The sequence below is a fragment of the Grampus griseus genome, assembly GCF_964374135.1.
Source record: "Grampus griseus genome assembly, chromosome: 1".
Lineage (NCBI taxonomy): Eukaryota > Metazoa > Chordata > Mammalia > Artiodactyla > Delphinidae > Grampus > Grampus griseus.
Window position 1 is genome coordinate 10,829,533 of NC_139017.1, and position 14,922 is coordinate 10,844,454.

A 14,922-nucleotide genomic window follows, 5' to 3' on the forward strand; every position below is an offset into this window, starting at 1 on the left:
CAAATTAAATATATAATTGACCGGTGTAATACAAGTAGAGTAATATGGAGAAAATGAAAAATAAAAAATTTACTACAGAGTACTATATAAAATAATAAATAATTGACTAGTGCATAATATGGAGAAAAAACATCTTAGAGTTAACAGTTGACCATATCATTTTGGTCTATAGGAACTGAAGATATAATGCTACAATGGTGATTTTATGTGTTGACTGAGTCACAGAAGTGCCCAGATGGGTTAAAAATTATTTCTGGGAGTGTCTATCAGGGAGTCTCTGGATGAAACAGATTTCCCTCCTCAATGTAGTAGGCCTCATCCAATCTGTTAAGGACCTGAATAAAAAGGTAGAGGAAAGGAGAATTCACCCTCCCTGCCTAACTACTTGTGCGAGGACATTGGTCCTTTCCTACTCTTCCACTGTGACTTACAGCATCAGTGTTCTTGGTTCTCAGGCCTTCAGACTCAGACTAGAATAACACCACTGGTTTTCCTGAGTCTGCAGCTTGCGCATGGCAGACTGCAGGATTTCTCAGCCTCCATAATTGCATGAACTTATTCTTTCTAATATTCTTTTTATAGATAGATCGGTGATATAGAGATATATATGTGTATATGTATAATCTAAATGTTTTCTGTAGAAAAAAAGAATCTCTTGAGGAACAGAATTATATAATTATATATGGGTAGATAATTTACACATATTCCATAATTATATACATGTATGTAATTAATATTTGAACATGCCTGCATTTTCTCAAAATGTACAAATATTCATATATGTATAGCTTTGGAAGTTCTTCTCCAGAAGAGTTATAAAATATTCCAGTAGAAACTCTTCTTGATTCATTAAACTAACAAGCAGTAGACTTTTCTGGGCATTATGCCAAAAAAGTATGATAATGCTGACTTGAAATATGAAGCCCTCTTGTGGAAAGTCAGCTATATGCTCATATTTTTCCCAGAGCCTCATTGAGAGGGAAAAACACCCTAAATATATCTCTTACTGTACTCATTAAATACCATGAAACCATTAGGGCAGAACATCATTCACACTGCACCTCACTTTGTTTGGCTTTGTTTATAGAATCTATTTAGAAGCACTTGGAGAAAACATTTGCCAGATTTTTAATCACTTATCGAATTCCTAGTAAGTAGAGTGCTTTCAAACACTAACAATCTATAAACACAGTTATAAAATCAAGCAACATGATATAGAATCAAACTGACAACTAGATAAGCACTTCAGCTGTATTTGTTGGAATTATTCCTACCCTCAAATGCTTTCAGCTATAAAAATAAAAGAAAAAGAAAAAAAGCGATTTCCTTATATTAAGCTACTGAGCTAGAAAGGGCAGTTGAATTAAACAAGATCTTAAAGACTGAAGAATGATGGTAAATAAAATGGTAAATAAAATTTACAGAAAATAATATTTCTTACAATGTGCTTTACTAACCAATTGCTACAGAAACAATAGTTTTAGAATGAACATATACAAATCTGAACTTTGGTAATTGAAAAGAGTACTCACAATTAAGCACTCACTATAAAGTAAATGCTTACGTATAATGTCCTCCATTTTAATTTATAGATTTGTTTCATAATTCTAACCATTTAAGTATTGTAATAGGTACATTGCAATAAAAGCAAAACAAGCAAAGAACAATCTTCTCTGCTTATGCATGAACTTGGAAACAACAGAGAAATAGGTGTGTAATGGGATTTTACATTTTTTCTATTTTGCATAATTATGTGTTCATCACCTATTTCTTTCATTTCCAGAAGATCTTGATGAAGAATTTTACCCTGAGTTACACTATATTTTACAATATACAGGATCATTTAATCAGGATAATTTTGAATAAAGATAGAAGTAAAGGTGGTAACAGTATATTGCAAAGAAGAGATAATTATGATTAAAAGAAGTCCATGACCACTCTCCTGGTAAAATGAGAAATTTCTAGGTGTAAATAATGTTCCTAAAAATGTGTACCCTCTTATCAAAATGAAAACATGTTTCAGAGAGCAGCTGTTCCAATTTTGAAAGATACTGCTTAAGAACTTAATAAAGATTAAACTTGTAATCAAATACAGTAAAAACAGATATTAAAAATAAACATTTAAATCATATTTAGTGTAGTTTCTGAGATCTCCAAGAACATATGGAACATTATAGAGAACTTTACATACATTTAATAAAATCCTGGAAAACTATGATATATGTGTATTATATTATTAACAAATTCATGCATCAAACAAATTTTGATTGAATACTTACTGTGGCCAAGGGGTAGCTATAGTCTGGGGAAACGTTAGTGAATTTAGGATTTGAAACACCAAGATCTGACTGTATGTTTAACATCTGTGTTTTTACTTTGTTGCAGTTATGCCCTTTAATAGCTGAAGAACATTAGACTTAGGCTAGGACCCAAAAGGCCAGTTCTTAGAGCTGTATCAAAATGCACTTCGTGCTCAAAAGATAGTACAAATTTTTATTTACTCTTTCATTCATATCAGAATTAGTTTAGATCAAGTCTGAGACCCCTTTGAATCCATATCCAAAAGTCCCTCTCTCTTTTGTTACCTACTTTCCCTTCTCACTACTTCAGATACCTGGACCCTCCTGTTGCCCACCTGTTTTAGTGTTTAAACAGGTAGGATCAGTTTCATGCTGCTATCTCATAAGCACACACCAGTAAGTCTCCAAGTAAATTTGAACAAAATGACTAATTAACTCAATCAAATGCTATCATAATTATGTCTAAAATAATTATATACATTGTGTCATAAATATATAACATGCTATCTAATGATGAGCAAATTTGAAGATCAAATGCAATATTCATATTATCTGAAACAAATAAAAGAGGCTAAATATGTATATAAAGAAATCAATGTATTCCTAGAAACCTGATAGTCCTTGAATTGCCATTCCTGATGTACATTTTATCTATATATAAAAAGGAATATATATATAAAATATATATAATATATATTATAAAATATAAAAAGTATATATAATATAAAAGAATATATACTTTTATATATAATATATATAATATAAAAAGTATATAAAAATATATATAAAATATTTTATATATTATACAAATATATATAATATAAAAAAGATATATAGCTTCCAAAATTTTCAAGATAAAGCTTTTATATTTTATCTTTTAAGTTTTTACTAGATTTTTTATAGGCATTGTGATGAGGAATTAAATGATATAACTATATTGATACATGGAATAGTATTTCTTGATACTGTACAAATATACATTATCTAAATAGATACATTTCCACTGATCTTAAATTTACTACCAGCCACTCCAGTCTTCCTAGTTTTGGCACCCTTAGGAGATTCAAAGCGATTAAAGAGAGGAGCACTTTATTTCCTGAAATGTGTTGAGGTTAAGGATTGGCACCAGACAGCAGGAGAGTCTTGATAACACCATAGGGAGTGTTTTAAAATGGGACCTGTGGCATGTTAGATATGGTTGAGAGATTTTTGTTTTCCAGATGAACAGATGGGAAAATTAAAAAAACAAAACAACAAAAAACTTAGTGGAAGGGTAAAACACCTGCTCCCAATTCGGGGCAAATACTGAAATGGTAGTTATAAAGAGATGTATACATTTTTCTGCTATTTATTTTAGTATCTTCATTAGGATTTCATATTAAAACCCTTGAACTGGTCCAAAGAACATGCTGACTACAAAATATTCTCTCAAATCTAGACTTTTCTATTGGTGTGAAATAATCCCTCTTATGAAATCCACAGATGTTCTTTCTGTTGTGCTAGAGCACAATATGAAACTTTCTGCCTCTGCATGACTTCAGCTTATGCTTCACTTCTGCAGTCGCTCCACTGAATTGTCAAGTCTTAGCACATTGGTAAAGAAGGAACAATCATTTGGAGATAGACTCAAATGCAAACCAGGAGATGATTTATCTGTAATACAATTTAGAAACAAGTGTAATAAAAAAAAAAGTGCCATACTGAAAATCTAGCCAGAGTTGTTAGGTGACATTAGAAATTAGATTGAGACGATGTTAAACTAAGAATTATTAGGCTTTCTATAGGCTCTGGGGATGTTCAAGTAGTAGTTGTTTGCAAACTGGGCAGTATAATTAGCTTCTGGTTGGATGATACATAATTAAATTTTGCAACCAACCCTGACACTTATTATCCTATGCCCAGAATTGACACACCATTAGTAGCTTGGGGAATTGCTAAAATCATTTTGTCTATGGATTTATGTAAGCAGTTTGGCAAATAGCCTTACATGAAAATTCAGCCAAAATGAAATTTGTGTATTGGATGTGACGTGAATGCTCAATAATATATCCTTTAGACTAGGGAAATGCATCTGGTTTTTTTTCCCCCAAAAGTCAGGTGAATGATTTATACAAACTTAGAATTTCCTCTAATTTTTATTAGTGACAGTGATTTTTAGTTAGCACTACATAAACATCAGAAACAGTTTATGTTAGTGACAGCAAAATTCAGAGTTAAGCTATAGTGAATCTTGATGAATTCTAAACCAAGGTTTTAAAATTATATGGTCTAGAATACAAGGTCAGAATTTTCTTGTGAAAGAAATCGTCTATTAGGAAAAAAACGTGTACAACTTAGAGATACAAAGTTATTTGGTAAACCCATAGAACAGTTTCATTTTATTATTCTTTCCTCAATTTGTTCTAAAACTAATAAAATGTATATCTCAGACTTTCTTACTAAAATGCATTATTATTTCCAGTTTTGAAAATTCTTCCCTTTTCCAGGCTTCACTAGGCTATTCTACATTTGACATGAATGTATTATAAGACTTAAAAATATATTTTAAAAAACTTATAATGGATATTTGTGAAAATATGTCTGTGACATCTATATTTTAGGCTTTTTTTTTTTTTTTTGGTGGTAAAAGAAGCTCTGTAGAATGCCTTATAGATTATTAACCCATTGTACAGTAAACTATCTCTTGGAAAGATCATCAAAATCTTACTTTAGTAAATAAGTTACAGACATTTAAAAGAAAGAGTGATGAGTGATGGAATGTAGTTTTAGTTTTTTTACTGCAGTAAAATATTATTTTTGAGGATTAAAAAATAGAGCAAATGTGATAACTAAAAATTATTAAACATAATTTAAATAGCTATATATTATGCATGCATGCCATGTATGCTGGAATACATGCCAGGATGTTATTTTAAATATAGTATAATACTGTATTTAAATTACTATTACTATTTTCTGGATGAAACATATTTTCTTTCTGAGAGTAAGTCTGATTCTCTCTCTTGAACCAGCCATTTGTAAAATCTTGAGCTGAGTTTCCACTATTGTTCGAAAGAATTGAAAGTCTTTTATAGCTACATATTTAGTGACCAGAATAGTTGATGGAATCATCTTTTACATATTCTTCTCATCCTTATAATTAGAGTGTAATCTTACTTCACCTAACAAAGGTATTTCATTCTTTTCAAATTTCATTTATTTTATCCTAAATGGGAAAGAATGCAAGATCATCTATAGGGCCATCAGGTACATTTCATCTGGTATGGAGTTACACTGAAGGTACCCCTGTTTTTAGCTATAACAGTCTAAGAAGAACAAATAGAATGTTTGTTGCTATGGGAGACCGAAGTCACCAACAAGTGAAAAAATAACCCAAAGTGAAACCAAGTCCCCCTAAAACCAAGTTTCTCTTCTCAGTTTATGATTAACCTCTCTATCCAAAACTTTATTCCCTTTCTTTTCCTGAACCTGTTCCCCTCAAGACTGAGAAGTATCAAAGAAAAGAGGGGTGGATTGAAACTGTATACAAGCCCCTGTGTCTCTGTCTTTTGAAGTAAAAAGCTTTTGCTTTAATTTCCCTGGCCTCCCTTGAATCCCAGAAGGCTGGCTCAAGAGTCAATAATTTGGATATGAGAAGACATAGAAACAAAGAATAGCTGTTGGTCTGGGAAACTGGTAATAATTTAGATTATAAATTTGCCACATAGCACAATCACCGAACTCCCATGTCCCTGAAAGATACAGATAAAGTCCTGACACATATTCCTAAGTTGTTTTTATAGGAAGCAGACCCCCTCCAGATGAAAACTGCTGACCACAAGCACAGACCCTAGACTGGTTGAATCCAGAAGGCTGATGATGCTTGAAACTTCACCTTGATTCCAAAGTCAATCCAAGAATTGTGCACAAGCCGATCAACTCTGCAACCCCCCCTCACACTGCCTTTAAAATTCCTTCCATGAAAGGCTTTAGGGAGTTCAGGTCTTTTGAGCAGGAGCTGCTCGTTCTCCTTGCTTGGTGCCCTGCAATATATGCCGTAACTTCCATCACGATAACCCAGTCTCAAATCGACTGGCTTTGCTTCGCGTGAGTGAGCAGACCCAAATTAGGTTCGATAACAAAAGGCAACTTGACAATACACAGCTGTATTGTTGACAAGAAAAAACAGAAGAAAAGCACTTCTAATGGAAACTTAATAGGAATACTTGAATGATTCACAAATCCCAGAATTTAAAATCATGAGAGGTATCAGAGCTGTACATTAGAAACTCTAGAACAAACTGAAGCTGAGGTAAAATACTGCCATGGAATAGTTAAATATTCATATAAAATAATAAAGTAATCTAATTTTATTTAATAAATATTTTTACCTTGTATTAGGGAAAGGGATAAGAGATATTGGTCTTTAAATTTAATTATGGAAAATTGGTAGAAAATTCATTAAAACTTATAAATCACAAAATACAGAAATAAACTATTTATGAATATGGAAATAAATGCAAGAATAACCAGCAAAACTGTTGAAAATGATTATATCTAGATTGACAATGTGGGATGAGGATTGGGAAACCAGAAAAGCTTTTTCAAAATACAACAGCACAGCCAACATCATTCTCAATGGTGAAAAACTGAAAGCATTTCCACTAAGATCAGGAACAAGACAAGGTTGCCCACTCTCACCACTACTATTCAACATAGTTTTGGAAGTTTTAGCCACAGCAATCAGAGAAGAAATAGAAATAAAAGGAATCCAAATCAGAAAAGAAAAATTAAAACTGTCACTGTTTGCAGATGACATGATACTATACATACAGAATCCTAAAGACTCTACCAGAAAACAACTAGGGCTAATCAATGAATTTGTAAAGTAGCAGGATAAGAAAACAATGCACAGAAATCTCTTGCATTCCTATACACTAATGATGAAAAATCGGAAAGAGAAATTAAGGAAACACTCCCATTTACCACTGCAACAAAAATAATAAAATACCTAGGAATAAACCTACCTAAGGAGTCAAAAGACCTGTATGCAGAAAACTATAAGACACTGATGAAAGAAATTAAAGATGATACAAACAGATGGAGAGATATACCATGTTCTTGGATTTGAAGAATCAACATTATGAAAATGATGATACTACCCAAAGCAATCTACAAATTCAATGCAATCCCTAGTAAATGACCAATGGCATTTTTCACAGCACTAGAACAAAAAATTTCACAATTTGCAGGGAAACACAAAAGACCCCAAATAGCCAAAGCAATCTTGAGAAAGAAAAATGGAGCTGGAGGAATCACGCCCCCAGATTTCAGACTATACTGTTAACGCTACAGTAGTCAAGAGAGTATGGTACTGGCACAAAAACAGAAATATAGATCAATGGAACAGGATAGAAAGCCCAGAGATAAACCCATGCACATATGGTCACCTTATTTTTGATAAAGGAGGTAAGAATATACAATGGGGAAAAGGCAGCCTCTTCAATAAGTGGTGCTGGGAAAACTGGACAGCTACATGTAAAAGAATGAAATTAGAACACTCCCTAACACCATACACAAAAATAAACTCAAAATGGATTAAAGACCTAAATGTAAGGCCAGACACTATAAAACTCTTAGAGGAAAACACAGGCAGAACCCTCTATGACATAAATTACAGCAAGATCCTTTTTGACCCACCTCCTGGAGACATGGAAATAAAAACAAGAATAAACAACTGGGACCTAATGAAACTTAAAAGCTTTTGCACAGCAAAGGAAACCATAAACAAGACGAAAAGACAACCCTCAGAATGGGAGAAAAATTTGCAAATGAAGCAACTGACAAAGGTTTAATCTCCAAAATTTACAAGCAGCTCATGCAGCTCAATATCCAAACAACAAACAACCCAATCCAAAAATGGGCAGAAGACCTTAATAGACATTTCTGCAAAGAAGACATACAGATTGCCAACAAACACATGAAAGACTGCTCAACATCACTAATCATTAGAGAAATGCAAATCAAAACTACAATGAGGTATCACCTCACACCAGTCAGAATGGCCATCATCAAAAAATCTACAAACAATAAATGCTGGAGAGGGTGTGGAGAAAAGGGAACCCTCTTGCACTGTTGGTGGGAATGTGGATTAATACAGCCACTATGGAGAACAGTATGGAGGTTCCTAAAAAAACTACAAATAGAACTACCATATGACCCAGGAATCCCACTACTGGGCATACACCCTGAGAAAACCATAATTCAAAAAGAGTCATGTACCACAATGTTCATAGCAGCACTGTTTACAATAGCCAGGACATGGAAGCAACCTAAGTGTCCATCGACAGATGAATGGATAAAGAAGATGTGACCCATATATACAATGGAATATTACTCAGCCATTAAAAGAAACAAAATTGAGTTATTTGTAGTGAAGTGGATGGACCTAGAGTCTGTCATACAGAGTGAAGTAAGTCAGAAAGAGAAAAACAAATACTATATACTAACACATATATATGGAGTTTAAAAAAAAATGGTTATGAAGAACTTAGGGGCAGGACAGGAATAAAGATGCAGACGTAGAGACTGGACTTGAGGACACGGGGAGGGGAAGGGTAAGCTGGGACAAAGTGAGAGAGTGGCACAGACTTATATATAGTATCAAATATAAAATAGCTAGCTAGTGGGAAGCAGCCACATAGCACAGGGAGGTCAGCTCGGTGCTTTGTGTCCACCTAGAGGGGTGGGATAAGGAGGGTGGTAGGGAGGGAGACACAAGACGGAAGAGATATGGGGATATGTGTATATGTATAGCTGATTCACTTTGCTATAAAGCAGAAACTGACACACCATTGTAAAGCAATTATACTCCAGTAAAGATGTTAAAAAATACAACAGTTACTCTTTGATGCTTAAATGTCAAGTATGAATTACATTGACAAAATTAATAATTTTTAAGATGGGAATTTTTTTCTGTAGCTTCCTTTCCCACTTAAAGTGCAAAATCTACGATTCTAAAGTACATTTCAAGTTGTGTTTTTAAATAGTATTTCAACGTGTATATGTATAACTGAATAACTCTGCTGTACACCTGAAACTAACACAACATTGTAAATCAACTATACTCCAATATAAAATTTAAAAAGACTTTTTAAAATAAATAGTATTTCATTCTTCTGCCATCTTGAAGCAGTGTATGCTGTTTGCAAAATCAAAACATAATTTGGTGAAAAAAACTGTAAAGATTAAATCTGAAAATTCAAGCAAAATATTTCAAAAATAATTAACATGGGTCCCTATATATCTAATATAAATGTCATTAAAATTATTTTAGTTTCTTTCAATATATTTGTGTCAATTTCTTCTTCTTATTCTTGTTAAACACAATTATTAGAAATGGATGTGGACAAGCTCTCATAAATATAAAGGGATTTATTCATCATTCAATCATTAATTAAATTTTAACCATCCACTGTTTAGCTATAGTAGCCAGATTTTTTAAAATAAAAATAAATATTGTCTTTCTTGCTCATAAAGAGTTTCCCTTCTTACTCAGGAGACAGAGAAATAAGCTAAAAACCACCATGCAGTGTGAAAAATATTAAGATAGTGGAATATTCTAGGTTCTAGAAGAGGACAGGAGTAGGGGGGATCTAAATCACAAAAACTCTACCTGTGTGACAAGCTAAATAGCATTAATATACATACATTAATTTTATTGCCTATATCCAAAATATTTTGCCATTTCAAACATTATTTTTTACGTGTGCTCATGCAAAAAATACAATTCAATGAGTGTTACCATCAACAATTAAAACCACTGAAAAATTGTAAAAAATGCAAACCACTTATAGACATATGCCTAATAAATAATGAGACCACAAAAAATTTTACAAGATGATTAAGGAAGTGATTTTAATGGTATTTTAACAAGTGGCGATCACTATCCAGTTCTAAATATTTTAGATAATGCAGTTGTCACATTCAAGGCAAATGTTCATGCTGCAAATAGACCTAAGGCTCACAAAGACTATGAACTAAATTAAATAAACTATGTCCTCACGAAGACTGGCAGGGTCTTAAAGGAGAGCTAGGGTACTTCTAAAGAAAGAATTGAAGAAAAAATGATGTGGCCTAGAATATAAATACCTTGCATTCCAAGACATGGCTTTCAAACTTCCTTTGGAATGTGTTTGACTTCACCGAAGGTGTTTCAGTAGGATAAAGTCAGAATCTCAGCTCTCCTGAGGATAGAGAAGAGACATGCTGTTAAGATATTATAACAATAATCTAAGCAGAGGTTTCAGAATAAGCCAGATTTGGCCCACCTGTTTGTTCCTTCAGCAAACACACTATTTGAATGTGGTTTGTAATACAGTCAATACTTAAAATCTGGGAGATTTCACACAAAAACTCCAGCTTTCAAGTTTCTAAGGAGAAAATTTAAGTTCTAACCATACTAGGCCCACAGTCTAGCTTGTCCACTGTCTTAATCATTTTTTATTGGCTCTGTGATCCTGAGTCAAAGTCTCAGTTTCTGTGCTGGGTATCAATTTATTGCCTCTCAGCTCCAAATTCACTCCTTTTGATTGCTCTGTAAAAATGGAGCAGAGACCTTTTAAATATGTTTTCCTTTGCCAGATAGCACTGACATATTAGACAAATATTTCACTCTACTCATGTCTTTATCAAAAGTGGAAACATGAAATTTAGATGGACTTGATTTTTTCAAAATGAGAGGGAATATTTTCCAATGGAAAGGCAGTATATGCCCATGTTTCATAAAAAACATGAACTGTTGCCAAAAAAAAAAAAGTGTGCCTATGATTTCAATATAACTCGACCTGTCAGGAAATGTGATTTTTTTTTTCTTTTTTTTTTTTGATGCTGGAAGCCTGGAGGCAGGGGCACTGCTCAGGGATGCCTGGACTCTGACTCTGTTTTCACCCCTGCCTCCCCATGTTGATACTGTGGCCTCATTGCCACTGATTTTAATTCAATAAATTTACTTTTTTATTTAAAGTATTTCCAGAAATACTTTTTTTAATGGAAGAAGTAAAAGAAAATTGTTAGTTTAAGTTTCCCCTAATATGTATGTAAGCTGCAAGGGTTTCACCCCATCATAAAATACGATTTCTTACATCTGACAAGATCCACCATGAACAGGATTTGTCACCACCATGAGGAACCCCATTAAGTGACTTTTGAGGCTCATGGAGTCTTAGATGAGCTATGAAACATGTATTTATTCTGTTTGAATTTCTCATGCCATGATTTTTATTTTTTTAACATCTTTATTGGAGTATAATTGCTTTACAATGATGTGTTAGTTTCTGCTTTATAACAAAGTGAATCAGCTATACATACACATATATCCCCATAGCTCCTCCCTCTTGCCATGATTTAAAAACTTTTTTTTATAAACAGGAAATTTGATCCAACATTATAATATGTGTACACTTTTTTCTGTGTGGGTTTCTTCCTACCATCAGTTAGCCTGTATGCAATACTGCAATATCATAATAAGAACCATAACAAGTTTATAGAAACAAGAAATGGTGGAAAGCATAATAAACTGAAGAAAAATCCATAAATGTTTAGCATTTTTAATGTGAATTAATGGAAACATAAATTATTATTACAGTGATATATAAAGTATAAAAATTATACTATAATTGGCTATAAAAAATAAATAAATTTTGGCTATAAAAACTACAGCCAAATCATTATACTGATGGTGAATTTAAAAAATAAATCTGTTGATTAAAATATAAATTAAATGTTCTAAACCAAAACAAACATTTTCAAAAGTAATCTAGCTGGAAATAATTTTCTTAGTTTGGTGAAGATTTAGCTGAGAACTTATAGGATGACAGATCTATAATAATCTGAATTAGGATAGCAGCCAAGACAGTGGTATAGAAGGACCCTAAGGTCGCCTTTTCTCACAAGCACACAAAAATCGCAACAATCTGCAGAACCACCGTCACTGAAAAAGACTGAAACCTACCAGAAAAGATCCTCTACAGCTAAAGACATAAAGATGGAATCACAATGAGACTGGTAGGAGGGGTAGACTTGCGATATAACCAAATCCCATACACCCTGTGTGGGCAACCCACAAACAGGAGAATAATTGTATTGCATAGACTCTTCCACAGGAGTGAGAGTCCTGAGCCCTATGTAAGGCTCCTCAACCCAGGGGTCTAGCACCAGGAAGAGGAGCCCCAGAGCATTTGGCTTCAAAGGTGAATATTTCAATATCCCCAAATCAATCAATGTGATACACCACATTAACAAGCTGAAGAATAAAAAACATATGATCATCTCAATAGATACAGAAAAAGATTTTGATAAAATTCAACATTCATTTATGAAAAAAACTTTTCAGGAAGTGGTAACAGAGGGAGGATACCTGAACATAATAAAGTCTATATATGACAAACCCACAGCTAACATCATACGCAACAGTGAAAAGCTGAAAGCATTTCCTCTAAGATCAGGAACACGACAAGCATGCGCATTCTTGCCAGTTTCATTCCACATAGTTTTGGAAGTCCTAGCCATGGTAATCAGAGAGGAAAAAGAAACAAAAGAGATCCAAATTGGAAAAGAAGCAAAACTGTCACTGTTTGCAGATGACATGATGCTACACATAGAAAACCCTAAAGACACCACCAGAAAACTACTAGAGCTCATCAGTGAATTTGGTAAAGTTATTGGATACAAAATTAATATATAGAAATCTGTTGCATTTCCATATACTAACAAAATATCAGAAAGAGAAATTAGGGAAACAATCCCATTTACCATTGTGTCAAAACAATAAAATACCCCAAAATAAACCTACCTAAGGCAGCAAAAGACCTGTATTCCAAAAACTTTAAGACACTGATGAAAGAAATTGAAGACCACACAAACAGATGGAAAGATATACCATTTTCTTGGATTGGAAGAACCAGTATTGTCAAAATGACCATACTATACAAGGCAATCTACATATTCAATGTAATCCCTATCCAATTACTAATGGCATTTTTTCACAGAACTAGAATAAAAAATTTTTAAATTTGTATGGAAATACAAAAGACCTCAAATAACCAAAACAATCTTGAGAAGGAATAATGGAATTCAAAGAATTATGCACCCTGGCTTCAAACTATACTACAAAGCTATAGTAATCAAAACAGTATGGTACTGGCACAAAAACAGACATATAGATCAATGGAATAGTGTAGAAAGCCCAGAAATAAACCCACTCACTTATGGTCAATTAATCTATGACAATGGAGGCAAGCATATACAAGGGAGATAAGACAGTCTCTTCAATAAGTGGTGCTGGGAAAATTGAACAGCTACATGTTAAAGCATGAAATTAGAACACTCCCTAATACCATATAAAAAATAAACTCAAAATGAATTAAAGACCTAAATGAAGTCTGGATACTATAAGACTCCTAGGGGTAAATATAGGCAGAACACTCTTTGACATAAATCTCAGCAATATTTTTTTGCAGCTTCCTTTTAGAGTAATGGGAATAAAACTAAACAAATGGGACCTAATTAAACTTTAAAGCTTTTGCACAGCAAAGGAAACCATAAACAAGACAAAAAGACAACCTACAGACTGAAAGTATTCACAAACAATGCAACTGACAAGGGCTTAATTTCCAAAATATACAAACAGCTCATACAGCTCAATATCAAAAAAACAAATGACTCAATCAAAAAATGGGCAGAAGACCTAAATAGACATTTCTCCAAAGAAGACATACAGATGGTCAATAGGCACATGAAAAGATGCTCAACATTGCTAATTATTTGAGAAGTGCAAATCAAAACTACGATATAGTATCACCTCAGACCAATCAGGATGGCTATCATTAGAAAGTCTACAGATAATGAATGCTGGAGAGGGTGTGGAGAAAAGGGACCCTCCTACACTGTTGGTGGAAATGTAAATTGGTGCAGCCACTATGGGAAATAGTATGGAGGTTCCCCAAAAAACTAAAAATAGAGTTGATGTATGATCCAGCAATCCCACTCCTGGGCATATATCCAGACAAAACTATAAATCATAAAGATACATGCACCCCAGTGTTCATAGCAGAAGCATTTACAATAGCCAAGACATGGAAACAACCTGAATGTTCATCAACAGATGAATGGATAAAGAATATGTGGTATATATATACAATGGAATAATACTCAGCCACAGAAAAGAATGAAATAATGCCATTTGCAGCAACATAGATGGACCTAGAGATTATCATACTAAGTGAAGTAAGCCAGACAAAGACAAATATCATATGATATCACTTATATGTGGAATCTAAAAAAACAAGATACAAATGAACTTATTTACAAAACAGAAATAGACCCACAGACAGTTACCAAAGGGGAAGGGAGGTAGGGATAAATTAGGAGTTTGGGATTAACATATACATACTACTATGTATAAAATATGTAACCAACAAGGACCTACTATATAGCACGGGGAACTATACTCAACTCAGCTATACTCAATATTTTGTAATAATCTACAAGGGAAAAGAATCTGAAAAAGAATATGTGTGTGTGTGTGTGTGTGTGTGTGTGTGTATAATTGAATCAGTGTACTATACACCTGAAACTAACATGA